The 26,511-nt window shown below is 37.1% G+C and overlaps 1 pseudogene; it reads right to left on the bottom strand.

The window, feature by feature from the left end:
- Window positions 1-2,589: 2,589 nt before the first annotated feature.
- Window positions 2,590-25,925, bottom strand: LOC111146501 (annotated as a pseudogene).
- Window positions 25,926-26,511: the final 586 nt, after the last annotated feature.

Raw genomic sequence — 26,511 nt, 5'->3', positions numbered from 1 at the left:
GTCCACAAGAAAGGAGATACAGAATCTTCTACACAAATTTACAAGGAATGGGTTGTCAACAGTTACTAGTAATTGAGAAATAACAGATTGGGGTGTGATCTGTTTCTCTTCTTGTAAACCTTCCTATGTTATACACATTTATTATGGTCCTTGTGTATGCTCATGACTTATGCTTTTTTAAAGTATTTTTTTAAGAGCAATTTTAGGTTTACAACAATGGTACAGGGATTTCCTACATATTCCTTGCCCATGCATACAAATACTCCTCCATTAGCATCCTCTACCAAAATGGTGCCTTCATTACAACTGGTGACATGCGATTATCCCCTGAAGTCCATAGTTTACACTGTGGTTCACTTCTGGTGTTCATTCTGTGGGTTTGGATAAATGTATAATGACATGTATTTGTCATTATAGTATCATTCAGAGTAGTTTCACTGCCTTAAAAATTCTTTATGCCCTTCCTATTAATCTCGCCCTCCCTAACACCTAGCAACTACTGATCTTTCCCGTCTCCATAGTTTTGCCCCTTACAGATGTTGTATAATTGAAATCATACAGGAAGTAGTCTTTTCAGATTTACTTGTTTCAAATAGTAATATGCTTTTAAGTTTTCTCCATGTTTCATGGCTTGTTTTCATATCTAGATAGCTCATTTTTATTTAGAACTGAATAACATTCCATTGTCTGGATGGACCGCAATTTATTTATCCATTCATCCACTAAAGGACATCTTGGTTGCTTCCAAATTTTGACAATTTGAATAAAGTTGCTATTAACAGTTGTATGCAGGTTTTTGTGTGGACATAATTTTTTAGCTACTTTGGATAATTAAAAAGGATTATGATTGCTGGATTGCACAATAAGAGTATGTTTAGTTTATAAGGAAACAGTAATTTTTTATTTGTTTTCTTCCCCTTATAGGTTGTAGTACTTTGAAGACAGACAGTATGTTTATTTTTCTCAGTACCTGTCCCAATAACATCTAGCTGAGTCTTATCCTGAATAACCCAACACATTTTCTCAGTAAAATCTTAAATTACATATAAGTATACATGCAATATACACAGGTATATACAATGAAATATTATTTTACAAAAAGCAAAACATGGTGACCTTAATATAGTTTTTTTTAAATCATTTTTTAAAATTTATTTTCAACATAACAGTATTCATTGTTTTTGTACCACACCCAGTGCTCCATGCAATCTGTGCCCTCTCTAATACTCACCACCTGGTTCCCACAACCTCCCACCCCCCAACCTCTTCAAACCCTTCAGATTGTTTCTCAGAGTCCATAGTCTCTCATTGTTCACCTCAGTTTTATAATAAGATTTGTTAGCCCAATTTTAAATAATCAACTGTACTAAGATCAATGTCAAAGCATTTAACTTTTCTGATAATCATTTTTAAAAAGTTCTTTAAGATGCGGGAGTTAAAATAAATGTTCCTAAAGATGTCTTCCAATTTAATATTCTAAGATGCTAGTTACTATGTTTTATTTATTTTGTGAAATTTAAACTAAGGCTTAAAAACACAGCATGTGAAAATGGACAGATTTGTACTCTCTAATGTTTTTTAAAATATTTTATTTATTTATTTGACAGAGATCACAAGTGGGCGGAGAAGCAGGCAGAGAGAGAGAGAGAGGGAGGAGGAGGAATCAGGCTCCCCACTGAGCAGAAAGCCCAATGCAGGGCTCGATCCCAGGACCCTGAGATCATGACCCAAGCTGAAGGCAGAGGCTTTAACCCACTGAGCCACCCAGGCGCCCCTGTATTCTCTAATGTTAATATGAAAGAGAAGTGGTTGTCTTACATGAAATAACTAGTATTTCTAAGAACTTTATAAGGTACTTTCAAAAAATATTTCACTTGTTCACTGATGTAGATATTGTTATTAGAAATAAGGGAAATGAGACTTTGAATGTTAAGTAACTTGTACAAGCTCCCTGTAGAAAGCAGCAGAGCCACCAAAACTCCTGATTCTTGGGATGGGCTCTTTCTATCAAACCAATGCTGGTGCTTTCAGAAGCTAAATTCCAAAGATGTTCTAAGTCCATCCTTGCTGTGATTAAAAGCTCTGTTTTTCCCTTTGACTTCTTTCCCTGTTTTCCAAAGAGAATATTCTGAAGAGTTAGCTCCCACGGTGATTTCTAAATGCAGTGTCTGTTGCATTGATGTGGATGGATACACACAGGATGGAGAGTGTTATCAGGAGCTGATAATACTCTTTCTAGGAATAGAGAAGAAATATTTATACAATCCTGGGGATATCACCAAGAAATCCTGCCAGGGCAGGGAATTAGGTCATTGGTGAAGAATAGATTTTGCCAAGACACAGTTTATTCAGGAGGGGTATTGATAACAATATGCTAAAATATTATAAACTCTTTTCCCTAGAAAAGAATTGTGTATTTTAACAGATTGTTGGAGCAGATGGAGATATGACATTCACTACCATAATTTACATTAACATGCTACAAGACAGATTTGCCTTGATAAAAAAAAAAAAGAGCTGAAACCCCTTCAAAGATTCAGAAACAGCTTTTCATCAAGTTCATTTCATCTCCCTGAAACTTCATTTGATTTAGTCAATTCTGAAAAACAGGACACATTATAAATTTACACCAGGTACGATGATGTATTGCAGCAAAGTCCTTTAAAATGTCCCATCTTCAAAAAATATAATTCATAAAAATGATGATCTCTTGTTACCAAATGTGTCTGTTTATTTCATTATGATGTTCCCTGCTTACTGAAATAGAACAGTGAATGATGCATCTGCTCAAGGAAGCAGCCTAACATTTAAACATCTGTCCAGTATTGTCACATATGTTCATACCTGTACTGAAAATTTCTTTCTTTAATCTTGTGGCCTCACTTTAATGGACTAAAATTCTGTGTTTTAGATTTTTCTCAATCAACTCAATACTAGAATTTTCTATACTTGACACTAATAATGTATTCTTCATCTTGGAAGACTCAATCTAAGCTCTTATGTTATTAACAGCATTTTGATTATTGAGAGGATTCTAGAATTAGAAACATGAGAGGGTCAAACAGATAGGATCTAATCATAAGAAAGTGTGGGATAATGACTATTTATGTGAGAAAAATTACCTGGCCAGTCTTAGTAGTCCGTTTAGATCGAAATTATATATTCTATATAAGTGTCTTTCTTAGAGTATATGCTCAGTCTATATTAGGTGAATTGGATTTACTTTTTATTGATTGAACATACAACTGAATGAAATTAACTAAATGGAATTTAGTTAACTAAATGAAATTTTTTTGAGCTTCAAGGTTAAAGATGGGCCAATATTACTCTCCTGAGTTTAAACTTAATAACTACAATTTTAAAGTCTCAAAGATATGGGGTTGTTTCATAGTGTAGTTTTAATTGCTGTTTCACAGTAGCCTTGTCTAAATTTACACAACAATGAGCTGCTGGAATTTATTAAGTTGAAACATGAAAATTCACTTGTAGTAGTTTAGTACCATCAAAAGAAAATGCATATAACAAAAACACACATACTTTTGTTCTCTGCTATATTGTACACAAGCTCAGTTTTTATTCAATCAGTTGAGACTTGTATGTGAATCATCTTTTCCAAACAAAGTATGATTTATGAACTCTGACGTAAACAATGACGTGTAGTGAGTCAGAATAAGACCAAGTAAATTAGTCAGTATGTTCCAGTCAGTTTCACATACGTTTGGGCTTTTACAAAGTTGTGTATAACTTCAGGGTAATGTACAAAAGCTTATGGCACTTTATATAAGGAACCTATTAATTATCACGAACTATAGGAAAATGTTTCCATGAAACAAAGAGTTTATACTTAATGAGATGACAAAGTTCACAACTCTTTTAAGGACTTGGGTAGGAAATAAGGTATGGATAATCTTCTGGAGACAAAGAAACTGGAGACAAAGACTCTGCTTAGAGTCATAGTAAGAATCCTTCTGTTTAAGACATAATATTTTAAATGACTGGAATAGGAGAATCCCAGCAGTACCAATTAAAATACGAACATTACTCTTTATGGCACATGCTAATAAACTATTTTTAAGTGCATTTTTAAAAGTATAACCAAGACATCAAAATTGGAGCAGAATAATAATCTGTTATTTTGGGGCGCCTGGGTGGCTCAGTGGGTTAAGCCTGTGCCTTGATCTCAAGGTCCTGGGATCAAGCCCCTCATCAGTCTCTCTGCTCAGTGAGGAGCTTGCTTCCCTCCCTCTCTCTGCCTGCCTCTATGCCTAGTTGTGATCTCCCGTCAAATAAATAAATAAAATCTTTAAAAAAATAATCTGTTATTTTTAGGAAGTGAAGCCTAGAATATGATCAAGGAAAAAAAAACTGAAGTGAAGTGATTTAGGACTTTATAAGAAATAAGACTAATGTAGGGATGATTGAGGGAAGCTGGAAGACAAAATCTCCTAATGGAAGCCTGTTTAAGGGAGGATGGTCTGAGGGAATGCACTTTTTATATCATTGTCCTGAGACCTCATTCCACAGACAGTTTATCAGGGAGGGCTAGAAAAAAAGCAAATACAATTTAGAGGGGTTACCTGGTCCTTTCATTGGTTAATTCTCCATTATATCTAATGAACACAAGGCAAATTATAACCATTTTATTGTTAAATAGAAGGAAGACTTCTATTTAGGGATCATAGAGATGATTGTGGTTAGATGGGTAAAATTCCCACACATACATGGTATGTGTCTGTAGGGTTGATAGGGTATGTGTAGGAAGTGGGTGGGTTGCAAGGAAAAGGGAGTGAAGGTTGGAGGGTGGGTACTATGGGACTATATTATGTGCACTATCTACAGCAACTGAGAGCTATGGTAGATGTTATGTGATAATCACATATTATCACACTTTCCAAAGCATAATTCCTCTTTCCTCACAGAGCCAGAGACTGAATATAGGCTTATGTTGTTGCCTCTTTATTGGCATTTGTACAATTTTCCCAGATACCATTTTTTCATAGACTCTGACGATGGAAATGATAAAACTTTCTTGTGAAATGCTCTCTGGAAGAGAAATGCATAATTCTAAACTGGGCATATGTTCTTAGCCAGGAATTGTTTCCAACTCACAACTAAATACAGGCTGATTTAGATACACTGCTTCTTCGAAATGTCTGTCACAGCACTTAAAAAATCTCAATTGTTGGGCACCTGGGTGGCTCAGATGTTAAGCGTCTGCCTTCGGCTCAGGTCATGATCTTAGGGTCCTGGGATCCATCCTCCGCATCGGGCTCCCTGCTCAGCGGGAAGCCTGCTTCTCCCTCTCCCAGTCCCCCAGCCTGTATTCTCTCTCTCACTGTCTCTTTCTCCATTAAATAAATAAAATATTTAAAAAAAAACTCAAGTGTTATTTATTCTATCACATTGGTAAGCATTCTAAATTTTTAGTGTCTGGTCTCAAATATTCAGCCTAATCTTTTATGGTTGGATTTTCATCCAAAGCTGCTAATATATTAAGGGGATATCAAAATAGTGATCTGTTTGTCTATTTATCTACTTGTCTGTTTGTCTGAATGGGAATAAATATACCATTATAAAGAACTATCTTGCTTATGCCTGTTGAGGAATATTGGTATTGATCCATAAGAAAACAGTAGTCAGACATCCTGTGTTCAATCAATAGGTAGTGCTATGTCTTTGGGAAAACCACTTACACTTTGCAGACTTTATTTAGTTCTTTCTTTTTAAATATTTTATTTATTCATTTATTTATTTGAGAGAGAGAGAAATAGAGAGAGAGCACAAGCAGGGGAAGGGGCAGAGAGAGGTAGAGGGAGAAGCAGACTCCCCACTGAGCAGGGAGCCCAGTACCCTAGGATCATGACCTGAGCCCCGAAACCAGACGCTTAATTGACAGAGCCACCCAGGCACCCAAGTTTTCTTGATTTTAAAAGGGTGAGAAGGTGCAAGATAGTGAGATCACAATGGTGAGAAAATGGAAAGAGGTAGCTTTAGGGATAGATGATCTGATAGGATTTAAAGACATCAGGAAAAGAATGTTTGGGTGTCTGTGTGTGCATATATATGTTGTATATGTATATATTTGTGTGTGAGCATGGATATGATGGGGCATGTAAGGAAAGATTAAGGGTGGCCATGATAGCTGCCTTCAAATATTTTTAAAAAACCCTCCAGATAGTTTGTTTAGCATAGTCAGAAACAAAACAAAACAAAACAAAACAAAAAACAAAACAAAGCAACTATTCTCAGTAGGTGAAATTAACAGAGATAACTAATTTTTGTTGTTTTCAACACAAAGAAAGGCTGAAAGGCTTATCCTTACCTTAGGATAGAATGTTCAAATATTAGTTGGACAAGCACTTGAATTACTGATGGTGAGGCAGGTATAAGCATTGACTGTGGCATTAGGCAAACCTTGATTTATCATTAACTAAGTACTAATTTTACCACTTAACATGCTTTGTCACGTTTGACAAATTCCTGAATAGCTCTCAGCTTCATTTTCCTACTCTGCAAGAGGATAGCAGGGATTAAACACTGGACTTTTGTGTGAGCATAAAAAGAGGTAATACATGTGAAATTACCCAGCATAGTAAGTACTCAATACCTTTTTATGTTATAGGATGGAGTAACTTATGAATCATATGAAAGTGGTTGGATATCATACTGAAAAATATGATGAACAAAACCAAAAAAATGGCCTATTTCATCAACTAGATGATTCCTGTCGATGTGGGGAAAAAAAGTAATTGCTACATACTATTAGATAATTCAAATGTATAAAAAGGTATAAGATAAAAAATAAAAGCTTCCCTCCTTCTCAGTTCTTTCATCCATGGTAGCCACTAACATGAGTCTTTTCAGAAAAAATTTAGGTTTATACATAGAAAGTTTACAATGCTTTTGGTTGCAAGCAACAGAAAGCTCAACCCAAACTGGATTAAATAATAAAGGGAGAGTACATAACTAAAACATCCAGAAAAACAAATTTAAGGGAAGGGTTTAATTAAAAAGTTTATGATGTCATCAGGGCCCCAGGTCTGAGTTTCTGGGGTTCTCAACTCTCTTTTCTTCCATGTATTGCCTTTATTTTCAGATTGGCTTCCCTCATGATTAAAAAAAAACAAATGAACTCCAGGAAGTCCAAACTGTCTACAAAGAAAACATCTGTTACAGAAAATTCCAACACTTTTAATAGTCAACCTGAATATTAGAGTCTGGCTTAGATCATGTGCACCTGCATGAACTAGTCTCTGTAGCTAGAGGAAAAGCACTGCCAATTGGATTACCCTGTAACACCTATTTCACCCTTGGAGCTGGGGGACAACTCAGTTGTCCAAGACAACATGGACCCCAAATGAACTGAGGACATTTGGAAAATGGAAAATGGGAGAAGGAAGATGGGGAACATTCAGGTTATCTACTATTGCATAACAAACTGCCCCCAAATTCTGTGGTTTAAAACAACTATCATTTTATCATGCTCACTGGTTCTGTGTATGAGGAAAGCAGAGAAGTCACAGTGAGAACAGCTTGTCTATATAATGTCTAATATGTCAGCTGGGAATATTAGAAGGGCTGGGGACTGAAATATTTTGGAGACTTCTTTACTCACGTTTCAGGAACCTGGGCTGGAATGTCATATAGGCTGGTCTCAGCGGAGACTGCTGACCAGAACACCTGCACAGAAGTGTGCTCTCTTTCCTTAACTTAAAAGAAATTTTATTTAGTTTTCTGTTTAAAGTAATATAGCTTTAAAACAAGTTGAGGTTAAGAGAAGAAAGAACATGAACTCTTCTGACAGAAAGAAAAACAAACAGGAGGGAGGATGGGTATTGATCAGGGACTTCCCTGTCTGATCTTCTCATCTTGGAAATGAGGCTGTCACAGATTCTGGTCAGGTCATTGTTTTCTTTACTCTTCTTCAGAGAGTAGATGTGCATCTGTTCTTTCCTCAGGCTCACCTGTAAAGCCATAGCCTCATTTTGGGCCTTGCTCCAGACCTGAGTGACGTCCTCGTTTGCCAGTGTGAGTTTCTTTTCTGTATGGGCCTTTAGCCCTTGGTATCTCTGGCTTTCCTTTTCAATTCTTACTACTTAATCCTCAGTACACATCTTCAGTGATTCTTTACATGGTAGCCTTTGATCAGCTCCATCTGTTCTCAAACCACTAAAGAGGTCAGAGAAAGATTTTTCCATGGAGTTTATATCTGCAGTAAGTTCATCTTTTTCTTTCAGAACCTTTTGGCTCTGGAGAGGTTCGAGTTCAGAAGGATGATGTAGAAGGATCCAGGGAACACTTCTTCCCATGGACACACTGAATGTGCAGCTACAACTTTGCCTGGAAAAAACCCTAAAAACTGTTTGAGCAATATTTATACATCTGGAAAATGAAAGAAGGTCCACATTGAAGTAGTCTGAACTCCACATTGGGCAACCCATCCTTTAATACCTGCACCTGAGCCATAAGACCCCAAAATATCTAGCTTTGAAATCCAATGAGGCTCACATCCATGGAACCCACAAAGCTATAACAAATTGATAAATGACTCTTAAAAGGTTTGTGCACTTGGGGTCACTGGCCCCAGGGCCCAGCATAGAAGGAGCTGATCAAGAAATGCCCATACTTAAATGAGGCTCATTTGCTAATATTAAATTATTGGCAAGAGGGACACACATTCTAGGGGCTTACTGACTGGTAGGCATCATCTTATGCTCTCCCTCTCCTTCATTCAGTTGGTGTCATCTCTTTTTTTCTGTGGACACCATCTATATGCTCCCCTTCTACTTCTTTTCAGCTGGAAGGTGCCATCTTTGTGCTCTAGTTGGCAGGCACCATCTTTTTTAAATTAAAATTTTTTTTCTTTCTCCTGGTGGGTGGCACCTACATGTTCATTTTAGTTGCCTGATATGATCTTCAAGCTCTCCCTCTGCAGTTCTCCAGAGCAACAGTATCTCCCAGATGGGAGCTTTTACATGCATTTTGTGCCTTAGGTTTTGTGGGTTCCACCTAGAGGATACCCCTCAATCACCCTGTTCTAGAGGCTAGAGAAACTTGGGAATCCTGGATCTTATGAGACTGTAATACTTGGAGAGACGGTTCTTGGTAGACTAACTCCCAGGGTACTGCATCAACAGCAGACTAAAGCACACCTCCCATCTTTCTATGAAAGAGGCCCAGCTGTTTCTCAAGGAGCTTTGGCTTGAGGGCAGGTTTCTGGTTTGCCATTCAACTAGGCATCTAAGAAGGTGCTCTCAGGTAATGGAGGCCAGTGGACACAGTCTTTGTGTGCTCTCTCTGCCCTGCTCCAGGTTGCCACTATCTCCCAGAAGGGAGTTTATACCCTTGCCTGGCACCCCAATTTTTGCTTGTTCAAATATAAGGTCATCCAATATCAGTGAATACTCATAAAATTTCCAGGGATCTCTTAGGAAAGGAAGACTTTTTTTTCATCTATTATTTTGCAAGTTTTCACTTAATTATTCTTTACAGTCTTACCATGGGTCCAATAATGGAACAACAAAATATGTGAGAGGAAAGGCAGGAAAAGGAAAGAGAATCACATGCTTGACAGAATGCACTTTTTTCTTTTTTTTTTTTTTTAAGATTTTATTTATTTATTTGAGAGAGAGAGAGAGAGAGAGAGAAAGCATGAGGGGGTGAAGGGAGGAGGGGGAAGCAGACTCCCTGCTGTGCATGGAGCCCAATGTGGAAATCGATCCCAGGACCCTGGATCATGACCCAAGTGGAAAGCAGATGCCCAACAGACTGAGCCACCCAGGTGTCCCAACAGAGTGCATTTCTAATCACCTTAGTTTGCTGCTACAAAGACGAGAAGAGTAGACAGATCAGCATCTTCTTCTTTTTGCAGGTGAAATAAGGGCTGGAGGTAAATTCAATGTCAGTAACTGTACTATCATTACAGTTAGTTCTCTCAAATTTATATCCATTTCCAAAACCAGATGAATTTATGCTTAAGTATGAAAATAGCACATGGAAAACAATCTGTGAGAAGTTAAATTTCTTTTAACAGCCCTTAAAAGATAATAGCACAATGGTTGAAATCTATTATGTGAATTATCAACTGGCTAAGTTCACATTCTGATCTCTATTGATGCCTGTCACCACACTACCAAGAAGTTGCCAGGAATGAAAAATGCTATTTCAAAATTGGGTGAAAATGCCTTCCAAATAACTCCATCGGAGAGAAAATGAACAAGAATGAGAGTGAGAAAGAAAAGGCTGCGAATGAACAAAGGCTAATGAGACAGCAATGGCAGAAGCAACAGATCTCTGAATGTGAATTTAAGTTTGCAGCTTAAATTTACACTACTTTTAGGAACTCTCATCTGATAAAACTATATGGAGAACTTAGTACTGTATATGATACTTAATTATTGTGCATTCACTATTACGTAATAATTTTATTGCTGATAATTTTGTCATGAGTGTTTCTTTGGAGCCAAAGTGTCAAGGTGAAGTGATGTAGCACACTTAAATTATTTTTGATTAGTGAATTGCAAAAGCTATATGCTTTGTACTTCAGGGAAACAAATTATGTGAGTTATTTTTAAACAACCTTTTATAATTAAGACTTTTATAATTAATACTTTATAGTTATAAAACCTTTTATAATTAATGCTTTTAGAGGATTATTTTAGCTGCTGAATATACTATAACTTTATGGACTACATTTTTTTTAAAAGGTTTTATTTATTTATTCAACAGATAGAGATCACAAGTAGGCAGAGAAGCAGGCAGAGAGAGAGGAGGAAGCAGGCTCCCTGCTGAGCAGAGAGCCCGATGCGGGGCTCGATCCCAGGACCCCAGGATCATGACCTGAGCTGAAGGCAGAGGCTTTAACCCACTGAGCCACCCAGGTGCCCCTGGACTACATTTTTTATGGAATAGAATATAACGACTGATTTTACCTTTCAGAATCTAAATATTGAAAGAAAATGAGAAAGAAAAAACATGATGTATTTCCAGTGCTTAATTTAGTCCTATGACCTAAATAGAATAGATTTGAATGTTTCATACCTGGTTAAATACTTATCAAAATAATGCATCCTGTGTTTATTAAATTAATCAGAACTTATAAAATTTAATATGGGCTGAATTCATTCTCTTATAGAATACTTTCAAATATGATGATTTTATATGGCTTTCTGTTAAATGAATGTATTTTTCATTTTTTACTGTTTCCTGACTTTCAAAAATTTGATCTTTTAAAAAAATTTATTTAAAAAATAATTTTGGTGCCCAAAATGATTCTTTAGCACATGGATCATACAAGAAAAAAAGCAAAAAGGAGTTTGCAGATGAGTGAACAGATTGCTAAATAAGATGTCTAAATGGAGACTAGTTTTATTTGTTGAGCATTATTTAAAATAAATTCTTTTCGGACTTCTGGGGAAGATGACAGAGTAGGAGGATCCTAGGCTCACCCTGTCCCAAGGATACACCAAGATAACACCCACGTCATATAAATAAACCAAAAAGAAGACCTGAAGACTGGTATAACAGATTCTCCACAGCTAAATATAGAGAAGAGGCCATGACAAATAGGATAGTAAGGGCGGAGACATGGTTGGGAGCCAAACTCACCCTCTGGACTGCCTGCAGGAGGGAGGAATGCACAGAGACAGGAGAGGAACAGATCCTACACCAAGCATCCTAGGCATAGGGGACCTGCACTGGGAAGACAAATCCCCATAACATCTGGCTTTGTAAATCAGAGGGACCTAACCTCCTGAGTTCTTATAACCAGTGGTGCTTAACAACTGGAACTTTAAAAATGCTTGGACTAGGCTCTGGGAAACTGAGTCCCCACTCTTAAAGAGATAGTACAACAAATAGCCCCATGGGGATATTGCACAGTTAAAGGAGACTCTCTGAGTGAAAATGAAAGACCATAAGCAGGAAGAAGAAAATTAGGAAGCACAAAAGCAGTAAAATAAGTATATCTGTAAAAATCAGTCAAGGGATTTAAAGTATTTGAAGTATGACACCATATACCTAAAACCTGTGGGGAAGAGGAATAAAAATTTAGTGCTCTCAAAATGGGCTTAGACTTAAGCAACCATTAAGTTACTATAGACCGCTGTATATATAAAATGTTATATATACACCTAATGGTAACCACAAATCAAAAACTGGTAATAGATATGCAAAAAATAAAGAGAAAGAAATCCAAGTATATCACTAAAGAAAGCTAGAAAACCGTGAGAAGAGAACAAGAGAAGAAAGGAACAGAGAAAACTACAAAAGCAACCATAAAACAAGTAACAAAATGGCAAGAAGTGCATACCAATTAATAACTACTTTGAATGTAAGTGGACTAAATGCTCCAATTATGAGATATATGATGATGCATGGATTAAAAAAAAGCAAGGCCATCTAATATGTTGCTTACAGGAGAGTCATTTCAGAACTAAAGACACATTCAGATTGAAAATGAAGGGATAGAAAATCATTTATCATGCAAATGGAAGTGAAAAGTCAGCAATATTCATGTTGGATAAAATAAACTTTAAAACAGACTGTAACAAGAGAGAAAGGACACTACATAATCATAAAGGGAACACTCCAACAAGAAGATATAACAATTGTACATATATATGCACCCAAAATAGGAGCACCAGTTACATGAAACAGTTAATAACAAACATAAAATAACTAATCGATAGTGATACAATAACTGTGAGGGATTTATACACCCCACTTACATCAATGGTTGTGTCATCACAACCATCAATAGGGAAAGAGCATCTTTGAATGACACTTTGGACTAGATGGATGTAACAGATATATTCAGAACATTCCATCCTACCAGTGGAATACTCATTCTTTTCAAGTACACATGAAACATTCTCCAGAATAGATCACACGTGAAGTCAAAAAACATGTCTCAATAATTTCCAAAAAATTGAAACCAAGAATCAACCACAAGAAAAAAATCTGGAAAGGACACAAGTGTATGGAGGTTAAATAAACATGCTATTAAACAACGAATGGGTCAACCAAGAAATCAAAGAGGAAATCAATACATGGAGATAAATGAAAATGAAAACACAATGGTCCAAAATCTTTGGGAATGCAACAAAAGTTGTTTTAAGAGAGAAGTTTATAGCGACACAGGTCTACCTCAAGAAGCAAGAAAAATCTGAAATAAACAATCTAACCTTACACCTAAAGAAGCTGGAAAAAGAACAAACAAAACCTAAAGCCAGTGAAAAGAAGAAAATAATAAGGATTATTAGAGCAGAAGTAAGTGAAATAGAAACAAAAAACAATAGAACAAATCAATGAAACCAGGAATTGGCTCTTGGAAAAAATAAAAAAATTTCTAAACCTTTAGACAGACTCACTTAAAAAAATAAAGAGAAAGAACCACTCAAATAAACAAAATCACAAATAAGAACTGACACCAGAGAAATACAAAGGATTATGAGACTATATTATGAAAAAAGTCATATGTCAACAAATTGGGTAACCTAGAAGAAATGGATAAATACCTAAAATATATAACTTCCCAAAATTTAATCAGGAAGAAATAGAAAATTTGAACAGACTAATTACTAGCAATAAAATTAGATCAGTAATCAAAAATCCCAAACAAACAAAAGTCCAGGACAAGATGGTTCCACAGGAGAATTCTACCAAACATTTTTTTTTTTTCTAAAGATTTTATTTATTTGACAGAGAGAGTGAGATCACAAGTAGGCAGAGAGGCAGGCAGAGAGAGAGAGAGAGGGAAGCAGGCTCCCTGCTGAGCAGAGAGCCGATGTGGGGCTCGATCCCAGGACCCTGAGATCATGACCTGAGCTGAAGGCAGAGGCTTTAACCCACTGAGCCACCCAGGCACCCCAAATTCTACCAAACATTTAAAAAGGAGTTAATACCTATTCTTCTCAAACTATTCCAAACTTCTGAATGCATTCTATAAGGCCAGCATTACCCTGATACCAAAACCAGACAGGGACACCACAAAAAAAGAGAACTACAAGTATCTCTGATGAATACAGATGCAAAAATCCTCAACAAAATATTAGGATCTGAATCTAACAATACATTAAAAAAATCATTCATGATCAAGTGGGATTTAGTCCTGGAATGCAAGGGTTATTCAATAATTGCAAATCAATCAACATGTTATATCACATCAATAAGAGAAAGGATAAAATCATACAGTCATTTCACTAGGTGCAAAAAGTACATCCATTCATGATAAAAACTCCCAACAAAGTAGGTTTAAAGTGAACATACCTCAACATAATAGAAGGAACATAACAAATATACCTCAACATACATGAAAAACACACAATGGATACCAACCTTGAGAGCTTTCCCCCTAAGAACAGGAATAAGGCAAGGATGTCCCTTCTCATCACTTTTATTCAACATAATACTGCAAGTCCTAAGTATAGCAATCAGACAACGAAAAGAAATAAAAGGCATCCAAATTGGTTAGAAGAAGAAATAACTGTCACTGTTTGCAGATGACATAATAGCATACACAGAAAACTAAAGACTCCCAACAAAAAACTACTAGAACTGATAAATGAATTCAGTAAGGCCACAGTATACAAAATCAATATACAGAAGTCTGTTGCATTCCTATACACTAATAATGAAGTAGCAGAAAGAGAAATTAAGAAAACAATCCCATTTGCATTTGCACCAAAATAATACCTTGGACTAAACTTAACTGAGGTGAAAGACCTGTATTTTGAAAACTATAAAACACTAATGATGGGGCACCTGGGTGGCTCAGTGGGTTAAAGCCTCTGCCTTCAGCTCAGGTCATGATCCCAGGGTCCTGGGATCGAGCCCCGCATCAGGCTCTCTGCTCAGCAGGGAGTCTCTGCTTCTTCCTCTCTCTCTGCCTGCTTCTCTGCCTACTTGTGATCTCTGTCTGTCAAATAAATAAATAAAATCTTTAAAAAAACAACAAACAAACAAACAAACAAAAAAAACCACTAATGAAATAAATTGAAGATTACACCAAATAGAAAGATATTCCATGCTCATGGACTGGGAGAAAAAATATTGCTAAAATGTCCATACTACCAAAGCAACCTACAGATTGAATGCAATCCCTATCAAAATACCAAAAGCATTTTTCATAGAACTATGAAAAGCATAAAATTTGTATGGAACCACAAAAGTTCCCAAATAGCCAAAATAACCTTGAAAAAGAAGAAGGAAACTGGAGGTATCACAAGCCCAGATTTCAAAATATACTACAAAGCTAAAGTAATCAAAACAGTATGGTCCTGGCACAAAAACTGACACATCGCTCACTAGAACAGAATAGAATACCCAGAAATAATTATATGTCAATTAATCTCTGACAAAGGAGGCAAGAATATGCAATAGGAAAATGGCAGTCCCTTCAACAAATGGTGTGGGGAAAACTGGACATCAATATGCTATAACAGGACTGCTTTCTTATACCATATACAAAAATAAATTGAAAATGGATTAAAGACTTAAATATGAGACGTGAAACCATAAAAATCTTAGAAAAGAGCATAGACAGTAATATGTCTGACATTAGCCACAGCAACATTTTTCTAGACATTCATCCTGAGACATGGGAAACAAAAGCAAAAATAAACAATTAGGACTACATCAAAGTAAAAAGCTTCTGCACAGTCACAGTGATGGAAACATTCAACAAAACTAAAAAGACAACCTACTGAATAGGAGAAAATATTTGCAAATGACATATCCAATAAAGGATTAGTAAGCAAAATACATAAAGAATTTATACAACTCAACACCCTAAAAAATAAATAATCTAATTTAAAAATGGCTGAAGACATGAACAGACATGAACAGATATCTCTAAGAAAGACATACAGATGGCCAAAAGACACATGGAAAGATGCTTAACATCATCATCAGGAAAATGCAAATCAAAAGCACAATGAGATATCCCCTTATACCTGCCAGATTGGCTAAAATAAAGAACACAAAGAACAAAAAATGTTGGTGAGAATGTGCAGACAAAGGAACACTTGTGCACTGTTGGCAGGAAAGCAAACTGGTTCAGCTACTGTGGAAAACAATGCGAAGGTTCCTCAAAAACTTACAAATAGAATTACCATATGATCCAGTAATTCCCCTATGGGTTATTACCCAGAGAATACAAAAAACACTGATTAAAAAAGATACGCAACTCTTTGTTTATCGCAGTATTATTTACAACAGCCAAATTACAAAAGCAACATAGATGTCCATCAATAGATGAATGGATAGGGGCGCCTGGGTGGCTCAGTGGGTTAAAGCCTCTGCCTTTGTCTTGGGTCATGATCCCAGGGTCCTGGGATGGAGCCCCACATTGAGCTCTCTGCTCAGCAGGAAGCCTGCTTCCCTCCCTCTCTGTCTCTGCCTGCCTCTCTGCCTACTTGTGATCTTTCTCTGTCAAATAAATAAATAAAATAAAAAATCTTTAAAAAAATCAATGGCAAAAATTTAAAAAAATAGATGAATGGATAAAGAAAAAGATGTGACACACACACACACACAATGGAGTATTACTGAGTCACAAAAAGAGTGAGATCTTGTCATTTGCAACAACATGGATAGGATCTTGAGAGTATAATGTTAGGTGAAATAAGTCAGTCTGAGAAAGACAAATATCATATGATTTCACTCATATGTGGGATTTAAGAAACAAAACAAATGAACAAGGAATAAAAAAGACAAACAAACCAAAAAACCTCCAGACTTTTACATATAGAGAGCAAACAGATGGTAATTAGAGAGGAGGTGGGTGGGGGACGGGTGAGACAGGTAAAGGGGATTATGAGTACACTTATCATGGTAAGTGCTGAGTAAAATATAGAATTGTTGAACCAATATATCATATACCTGAAACTAATATAAATTATATGTTAATTGTACTGAAATTAAAACTAAAAAATAAGTAAGAGTAAATTCCCTTCAAATGGGTTTCTAAAAATAATCTTTTGGAAATTTACCATGCCACATATATAACACTGTTTTTTTTTTTTTTTTTAAGATTTTATTTATTTATTTGATAGAGAGAGAGCACAAGCAGGCAGAGAGGCAGGCAGAGGCAGAGAGAGAAGCAGGCTCCCCACTGAGCAAGGAGCCCGATGCGGGGCTTGATCCCAGGACCCTGAGATCATGACCCAAGCCGAAGGCAGCAGCTTACCCCACTGAGCCACCCAGGCGCCCCTATAACACTGTTTTTAAACCTGGGCAAGATAGGGCCCTTTCCTGCTCCCTTTCCTGTAGAGATCCTCCTCTGACTTTATAGCTCAACACTTGCCCAGAGATGTGCCTGGCTGGCACCTGCATCCCACCTCCACTTACCCTTCGAGATTCTAGACTAGTTTCCAGCCTCCAATGTGATTAAGTACAGAAACTGGGAGTAAATCTTTCAAAATTCTATGGCAATATGAAAGAGAAATTTTTTTCTGTTTAATTTCATAATGAAAAAACAATGGGATTATATTTATGTGTGTTTTTATTTCATTTTTCTAGGAATTTATTTATTACCTTATGTATACATAGTAGGCCCCTATAGTATTCCCTCTTAATTCTCTTTTTTCCAGGAGGAAAACAAAAACTGTAACACCCCCCCCAACCAAACCTACTCTTCTTTCTAATTGTAATGCACACTTGACTTCAATTTCAACCTCTCTCAATCCCCTGCAACATGGATTATCATTGCTCAACCACAACTAGTTGTCTATCTCTAAGCCAACTACAAATCCATTTTGTGCTTCTTAAAGTCTGGTGGATAAAAAGGGCTAGTATTTTACATGTTCTACCTGTTTGGTTATGTAACTCAAATTGTTTGTGACTTCATTTTTTAACACCTCCTACTACTAAAAAAGCTCAGCATTTTTATCTAGATGACAAGCCTGGTAAATATTTCACTATATTGGACTGATATCTTCCAGACATAATCTATAGTTCCTCCTATATTTCCTGGTGGTTTTATACCCGATAGTTTGGGTTTCATTAAATTTTAATATTGTATTAAAAATTGCTTGCCACAGAGCTAATCTGATCAGTAGATATATTTTTTTTACTTAGTATTTGGGAAGAGCTGTGTTTCAAATAACTGAAAATTGCACATTAAAAATCTGAATTTGTGATTTCTTTTGACAAACTGTCAATCCCAGGCCTGTATTATCACATAGCAAAAACTGTCTGGGATTATCTTTTGCCCATTTTAGAGAGGGCATAGGTTTTCCATGGATAAAGAAGATATAGTATATAAATATAATGGAATAGTACTCAGCCATAAGCAAAGGAATGAAATCGTGCTATTCACAATAACATGGGTGAACCTAGAGTGTAGTATGCTAAATGAAATAAGTCAGATGAAATAAGACAAATACCATATGATTTTACTTATACATGGAATCTAAAAAACAAAGCAAATTTACAAAACACAATGGAACAGACTCATAAATATAAAGAATAAGCTGGTAGTTGCGGGGTAGGGGGTGCAGTGGGTGGTATAAACAGATGACAGATGGTAACTACATTTATCCTGGTGAGAACTTTGTAATATATGTAATTATTAAATTACTATGCTGTATACCTGAATCTAATATAATGTTTCATGTCAACTATAATTTTAAAAATTGATTTCATGGATTTTGGCTCTGTTCCCCACTCCTTTATCCCAGTGGGTAAATATCTGTCGTATATTGTATAATGTCAAGGAATGTGGAAAAGTATTCAAATATTATAAAAATTTCTGGTATATTTAGGTATTTGTATCAAGTTAGAGAAAGATAAAAACTGTGTAGATTTTTGGTCCCAGAGATACTGATTCAGTAAGTCACTTAGGGGGTCCAGAATTCTACATTTTAAAAAGTGGCCCAGGTAACTGTGATGCAAAAAGATCCCATTTTGAAAAAATCAGGTTGATAGAGTCTGAACTGCAAATCAACAGTTATTAGGGAATTCTGAGAGAAACCGTACTCTAAGCTTTTGAGGTTCACAGCAGAGAAAACAATACAGTCTCCCCAAAACATTTGTTCATGCCAGTATTATATACAGATTGTTGGAATGAATAGTCCAAGAACTGGGCAGTAAATAAGTTCTTAACATTTGCCTTTTTTCAATATATATTCATTCTTTTAACTCACATTAAGAACCATATTTAGTCTATTTTAATTACCTCAACTCCAAGTGTGGTTCATTGCTAACTATGCCAAATGTCAAACCACTAATAAACTCTCAACTCCAGTTCTTGATGGCTAGGTATGATTTTGCTACCAGTGAGTGAGTAGTACCCACCATCTTTAGTATCAGAGTCTCTGGGATCAAATTTATATTTGCTTTTCCAGTCTACCTTTTTTCTTTTTTTAAAAGATTTCATTTTTAAGTAATCTCTACACCCAACATGGTGAATAAGAATTTCATGCTCTACCAGCTGAGCCATCCAGGCACCCCTTCTCAGTTTACCTTTTAACTCTGTGGAGGCAAAAGTGTTTTCCAAAACAAGGCCCAATCAAGCACTGTGCAATTTCACTCTTGGCCTCTATTTCCAATGGGCTTCTATCTGGCAATGGATTCTAAGAAATTGTGTTTGGATTGAATACCTTAAGACTTATTGAGGAAAGACTAATAAATATACTATATATAAACTGATAATAACTAAGTTTCTATACTTCTGTTGGTGGTAGTGGGAGGAACTAATGGAAGAAAAAGGGTTAAATTTCAAAAAGACCTGATAGGTGAAGTCAAGAATGAAATATTAAGAACTTACATTTGGAGCACGATCTGGAGTCTCCAACTTCACCCCATCTTCAATTGTCAAGGTATCACAACCTATCTTCAGATCAAATTCTTTGAAATTTATCTAGATAACTTAGCAATGACCAGAAACAAACATATCAAATATATCACATTATAAATAAAAACAAAAGAAAGCAATGGCAGAAAACATTTAAAATGCACAATGCACATCAAACTATATATATCTACATATATATTATATTTGTACACCAAAGCAGCATATGTCTGATTATTCCCAAATTTCAATCATTATTATAACTTAAATTTTACTTGCTGTATTGTACTTTCTGTAATACTTTTCAATGAACTGCCATGGTTTCTATTTTAGAACACTTTTATTTGAAGTATTTGAAGCATAATTAATGCAAATTTACTTTAAGAAAGCTTTATAAAAACACACATAGGTGGACAGTGGTTCTCCATACACTGACATCAGGTATATGTTGTTTTATTGTGCTCTACATCATTGTGCTTTGCAGATATTATGTTTTTAACAAACTGAAGTTTTGTGGCAACCTGGTGTCAAGCAGTAGCATTTTGGTAACAGTATTTGCTCACTTTGTGTCTCTGTGTCACATTTTGGTAATTCTCACAGTATTTCAAACTTTTTCATTATTATTATATTTGTTATGGTAACCTATGATCAGTAATCTTTGGTGTTACTACTGTAATTGTTTTGTGGTGTTATGAACCATGCCCACGTAACAAAGCAAGCAAAATTGATAAATGTTGTGTGTGTTCTGATTGCTCCAACAACTAGCTATTTCCCTGTCTCTGGCCCTCCTTATTCCATGAGACTCAACAATGTTGAAATTAGGCAGGTTAATAAACCTACAATATCCTCTAAGTGTTCAAGTGAAAGGGAGAGTCACATGTTTCTTACTTGAAATTGAACATTAGGAATAATTAAACTGTGGGAGGCCACAATAAAGCTTGAGACGAGGACCAAACCAGGCCCTGACTTGTGCCTCCTTTAAAGTCCGAATAACCTAACAAAAAGTTTAGGACAGGAAAAACTGAGCAGCACTGGGAAAGGGTCTGTGCTATGTGTTGTGCGCTCACCTACGTGACTTTCCATACGCTTGCTAACAAATGAGAACAATTCGGTTGGGGTCATAAGTTCGTGGCTGGTCCTCACTGCCCTAGTACAGCCCATAAATTACTTTCAGGTTTGCTGTATCAATACAGAACAATTGTACTGGCATCAGCCATTTGTCATCACGAGGTCTGCTTATAGTCAATTGTGAAACTTATTATGGGAACTAGTGGTTAACTAGACACAGATGTATTGCTTCTCCTATTGTAATATCACTATATATATGGCCTTAATGCTTTGAATAAATTTAGCACTGTTGGACATCCTCCTCAGTGCTCCTCCTGCCCCCATCTCTCTGCTTCTCGAGTTCTTTCCTTCATCCTCTTACCCTCACGTTCCTGGTCGATTTGTCACACCGGCCGCGACATTAAACTTAGTGAGAAAGACATGTTGAAAGCCAAGATAGGCTGAAAGCTAGACCTCCTGGGTCAGTTAGCCAAGTTGTTAATGCAAAGGTAAAGTTCTTGAAGGAAACTAAAAGTGCTTCTCCAGTGAACATACGAATAATGAGAAACCAACACAGGTTTATGACTAATATGGAGAAAGTTTAAGGGGTCTGGTTAGAAGATCAAAACAGCCATATTTCCTTAAACCACAGCCTAATCCAGAGCAGGCCCTAACTCTCTTCAATTTTAAGAAGTCTGAGAGAGGTGAGGAAGCTGCAGAAGAAAAGTGTGAATCTAGTAGAAGTTTGTGAGGTTTAAAGAAAGAAACCATCTCCATAACCTAAAAGAGCAAGATGAAGGAGCAAGTGTTGATGGAGAAACTCAATCAAGTTATCAAGAAGATCTAGCTAAGATAATGAAAGTAGCACTCCAAACAACAGATTTTCAGTTGTAGATAAAACAGCCATATAATGGAAGATGATGCCTGCTAGGACTTTTCATAGCTAGAGAGGAGAAGTCAATGGCTAGCTTCAAATCTTTAAAGGGGAAGCTGACTTGTTAAGAGCTAAAGCAATGTGGCTAATTTCAGCGTTGTCTTAGTATAAATCATGCAACCTTCAGCAACCAGCACCCTGATCAGTCAGCAGCCATGAAGACTCAGACAAGACCCTCCACCAGCAAAAAGATTATAATTCAATGAAAGCTTAGATGACAGTTAACATTTATAACAATAAAGTGTTTTTTAATTAAGGCATGTACATTGTGTTTATACATAATTCTATTGACCACTTAATAATCTACAGTATAGTATAAACATAACCTTTATATGCACTGGGAAGCCAATTATTCATTTGACTTAATTTATCATGATATTTGCTTTTTTGGGAACTGAACCCACAATGTCTCTGAGGTACTATAAAGAAATAACAAACAGGGATGCCTGGGTGGCTCAGTGGGTTGAGCGGCTGCCTTCGGTTCAGGTCATGATCCCAGCGTCCTGGGATTGAGTCCCACATCAGGCTCCTTGCTCCATGGGAAGCCTGCTTCTCCCTCTGCCTGCCGCTCTGCCTGCCTGTACTCTATCTCTCTGACAAATAAATAAATAAAATCTTTAAAAAAAAAAAAGAAATGACAAACCCAAAGTTCATAGAAGAAAATAAAAAAAAAAATATCAGAGTGGAAATAAATGCAATAGAGGAAAAAAAATGTCACTAAGACCTAGTTTTTTGAAAAGATAAACAAAATAGATAAACTTTTAGCTAGACTCACCAAGAAAAAAAAAGAAAGATGAACCAAATAAATAAAATCAGAAATGAAACAGGAGACATTAGAATTGGTATCAGAAATACAAAGAATCAGGTTGTAGAGGGATGGTAAAATATGTGATGGTGATTAAAGAGTACACTTAGCATGATAAAAAAATAAATAAAATAAAATGAAAACTATACAGTATTGTTTGTCAATGAAATCTCAACAAAACTACAAAAACAAACAGAAATACAAAGAATTGTTATAAGAACTATGAACAATTATCTTACAACACCTTGGATAGCCTAGAGAAAATGGATAAATTCCTAGAAACATACAAGCTTCCAAGATCAGAATGTGAAAAAAATTGACAAACTGAACAGATTGATTACTAGAAAGGAGATTGAATCAGTTATCAAAAACCTCCCAATAAGCAAAAGTTCAGGATCAGATAGTTTCACTGATGAATTCTACCAAACATTCAAAGGAGAATTAGTACCAATCCTTCTCAAACTCTTCCAAAAAATAGAAGAGGAGGGAAAATTTTCAAACTCATTTTATGAAGCCAGCATTACCCTGAAACCAAACCAGACAAGGACACCACAAGAAAAGAAAATTACAGGCCAACATCCCTGATGAACACAGTTGCAAAAATCCTCCACTAAATACTAGCAAATGAAATTCAACAATACATTGAAAGAATCATAGAGCACAATCAAGTGGGATTTATTCCAAGTGTTCAGGGAAAGTTCAACATCTGCAAATCAAAGAATGTGCTAAATCAAATAATGTATGATGTTTTGCATCATACACAAACATTAACTCAAAATGCAGTAAAGACTTGAATATGAGACCTGAAACCATAAAATTCCTTGAAGAAAACACAGGCAGTAAGCTCCTTGACGTTAGTGTTGGCAATGGTTTTTGGATTTGAACCAAGAACAAAGGCAACAAAAACAAAAATAAACAAGTGGGGTTACATCAAGCTAAACAAAGCTTCTGTGTAGCAAAGGAAACCTTCAATAAAATGAAAAGGCAAATTATGGAATGGGAGAAAATATTTTTAAATCAGATATCTTATAAGAGGTTAATATCCAAAAGATATAAAAGAACTCATACAAGTCAACAACAACAATAACAACAATAACAAAATAATCCAATTAAAAATGGGCAGAGTATCTGAATAGGCATTTTCTTTTCTTTTTCTTTTAATTTTTTAGAGTAGATTTGACATGCAGTTACCTTAGTTTCAGGTGCACATCATAGTGATTCAGTTTCTCTATCTGTTATGCTCTGCTCACCACAATTGTAGCTGCCATCTGTCACCATGTAATGTTATTACAATATCATTGACTATATTCCCTATGCTGTGCCTTTTATTCCTCTGACTTCTTCATTCCAAAACTGGAATTCTATATCTCCTACGGCCCTTTGGAAGTCTATATCTCCTTCTCCCCTTTTCCCATTTTGCCTATCTTCTGACTCCCTCCCCTCTGGCAACCAATAGTTTGTTCTCTGTATTTGCAGCTGAATAGTCATTTTTCTAAATATGACATAAAAATGGCCCACCAGTACATGAAAAGATGCTCAACATCACTAATCATCAAGGAACTACAAATTAAAACCCCAGTAGAGATCACTTCATACCTGTTGGAATGGCTATTACCCAAAAGACAAGAAATAACAAGTGTTGGTGAGGATATGGACAAAAGGGAGCACTTTTGCACTGTTCTTGGGAATGTAAATTGGAGCAATCACTATGAAAAACAGAATGGGATTTCCTCAAAAAGTTAAAAATAGAATTACCATATGATCCAGCAATTTTACTCTGGATATTTATCTGACAAAAAATGAAAAAACTGATTTGAAAACATATATATACTCCTATGTTCAATGTAGCATTATTTACAATAGCCGTGGAATGAAAACAACCTAAAATACCCACTGATGAATGGATAAAGAAAATGTGTTTATATATATGTAATGGAATATTATTCAGCCATAAAAAGAATGAAATATTGCCATCTGCAATAATATGGATGGACATGAAGTTATTATGCTAAATGACATAATTCAGACAGAAACAGGTAAATACCATATGATCTCCCTTTTATATGGAAACTAAAAATAACCTCTGAGCTCATGGATATAGAGAAAAGATGGGTGGTTGCCTGAAGCAAGAGCATGTGGGTGGTTGAAATGAGTGAACGAAGTACAAAGGTAAAAATTTCCACTTATGAAATAAATAAATAACGGGGACGTAATGTACAGTATGGTGACTATAGAACGGCACTGCGTATTTGAAAGCTTCTAGGAGAGTGGATCTAGAAAGTTCTTATCACAAGAAAAAAAATTTAATTGTGTATGGTGTTGGATGCTAACTGTACAGACGCCCGTAGTGAAATACACACACACACACACACACACACACACACGCTCACTTTGCCAAATTTAAATGTATCTTTCATGAGAAACCACCAAGTAAAGCAAGGGTTGAACGGTTTAAAAGAAAAATAAAGAAAGAAAAAAAGAAAAAAGAAAGAAAAAAGAACCTTCTGGATTTTGGCTTCGGCAAATTCTTTCTGTGTCTGAGGTGCTTCTATCTCCTGGTACAGGATCCCCTCAAACCCGTCGGTGTCGTCCCCCATCTTCGAGGTGTTCAGGCGCAGCTCTTCACACTTGCTTTTCAGAAACAGGTAGTCCTTTTGTGTCGCCTCCACTGCTGTGTCCAAGTCCTGTGGCTGTATTGCCGTTCGTCCACGGTGAGTACCATGGGCAGCAGCAAACTTCCTAGGCCTGAGAGCACACAGGATGGAGGACACACAGGACACAGGTACGTTTGAAGCTTGTAAGGGTTCAAATTCCAAGAGCTTTGCCTCAGGAAAGTTCTTGAGGAAGGCGCGACCGCGGGGTGTGCAGCTTGTCTCGGACACCACCGACGCCTGTCTCTGAGGGCTTGACCTCGAGGTATAGAGACTGTTTCTTCAAAAGCGCCTCCTTAAAAAAGAAGTCCCAAGCTGCTCCACATAGTCTACCTCAGCCTCAGTTCCTAAAACTTTAGAGGGTTCTTTCTCCCTTAGGAGCACTGCAGGGGGAACCCCGCTAATGAGGCGGGGCTTTGGCTGAGCCTGCGCCGTGTGCGACTCTCCCGGGACCCGCTGGTGGGAGCCCCAGCTCGGGAAGACTGGCGGGTTCCTCCTCACCCGCCGCTGCCAACGCACAGCAGCGGTCTGCACCCTGGAGGTATCATCCGCTGAGGCTCAAAGCACCGACTTGCTGGGAGGTGAGTCTTCTTCCTCCGCGGTCACCACACTCGTTTGGTCCCCACAGGCCGCTCTGGGGGCGTCCTTGAGGCTCCGCTTCTCCACCACCTCCTGACAGATTAAAGTGTGGGCCATGTAGCTTGTCCCACTGCAGGTTGTAAGACGCCCCGGGGAGCGGAAACGGGACCCTCTGCTGCCTCCTGGGTGGGGGGGGGGAGGGGACTTTCCCTGTGTGGCCTTTCATCCTGGGTGGAGCGAGGGAGGCCTTGAGTCTCTTTTGCAGTTTTCGTGATGGGGGTGGCTCTTTGCTGCCAGCGTGGTCAGAGAAATCAAATTCTAGGCTTATGGCCTGCTCCTTGAAGAGATGGCCATTTGGCTGTTGGCCTCTTTCTTCTGAGGACTTGGAGACGTGGCCCCTCAATCCTTCAGAGGGCCCGCCTGGGCGGTGTTCCAGGACCCGAGGCGTCTTTGGGGCAGGTCTGCGTTCGTTCTCTAGCTTGTTTTGGGACAGCACTGTCAGGCGCTCGGCCTAAGAAGTGGCCCCGGTCTAAGCAGCAGAGACCTGGTGTGAAATTCCAGAAGCATCCCTGTCAGGGTCCTCCGTTCTTGGGGCTCCAACCCCGGTAAGTTCTAATAGGATTCAGGAGGTAGATGTCAAGCTTTTCTCTAAGAAACGAGAACGACCTTTTCCTCCAAGCCTCGCTTAGGGCTGCAAGAGAGT

The sequence above is a fragment of the Enhydra lutris genome, unplaced genomic scaffold (assembly GCF_002288905.1).
Source record: "Enhydra lutris kenyoni isolate GAN:26980312 unplaced genomic scaffold, ASM228890v2 scaffoldscaffold14, whole genome shotgun sequence".
NCBI classification, from domain to species: Eukaryota; Metazoa; Chordata; class Mammalia; order Carnivora; family Mustelidae; genus Enhydra; species Enhydra lutris.
Note: the sequence above shows the minus strand (reverse complement) of the source record. Positions and strands in the feature narration are given on the sequence as shown.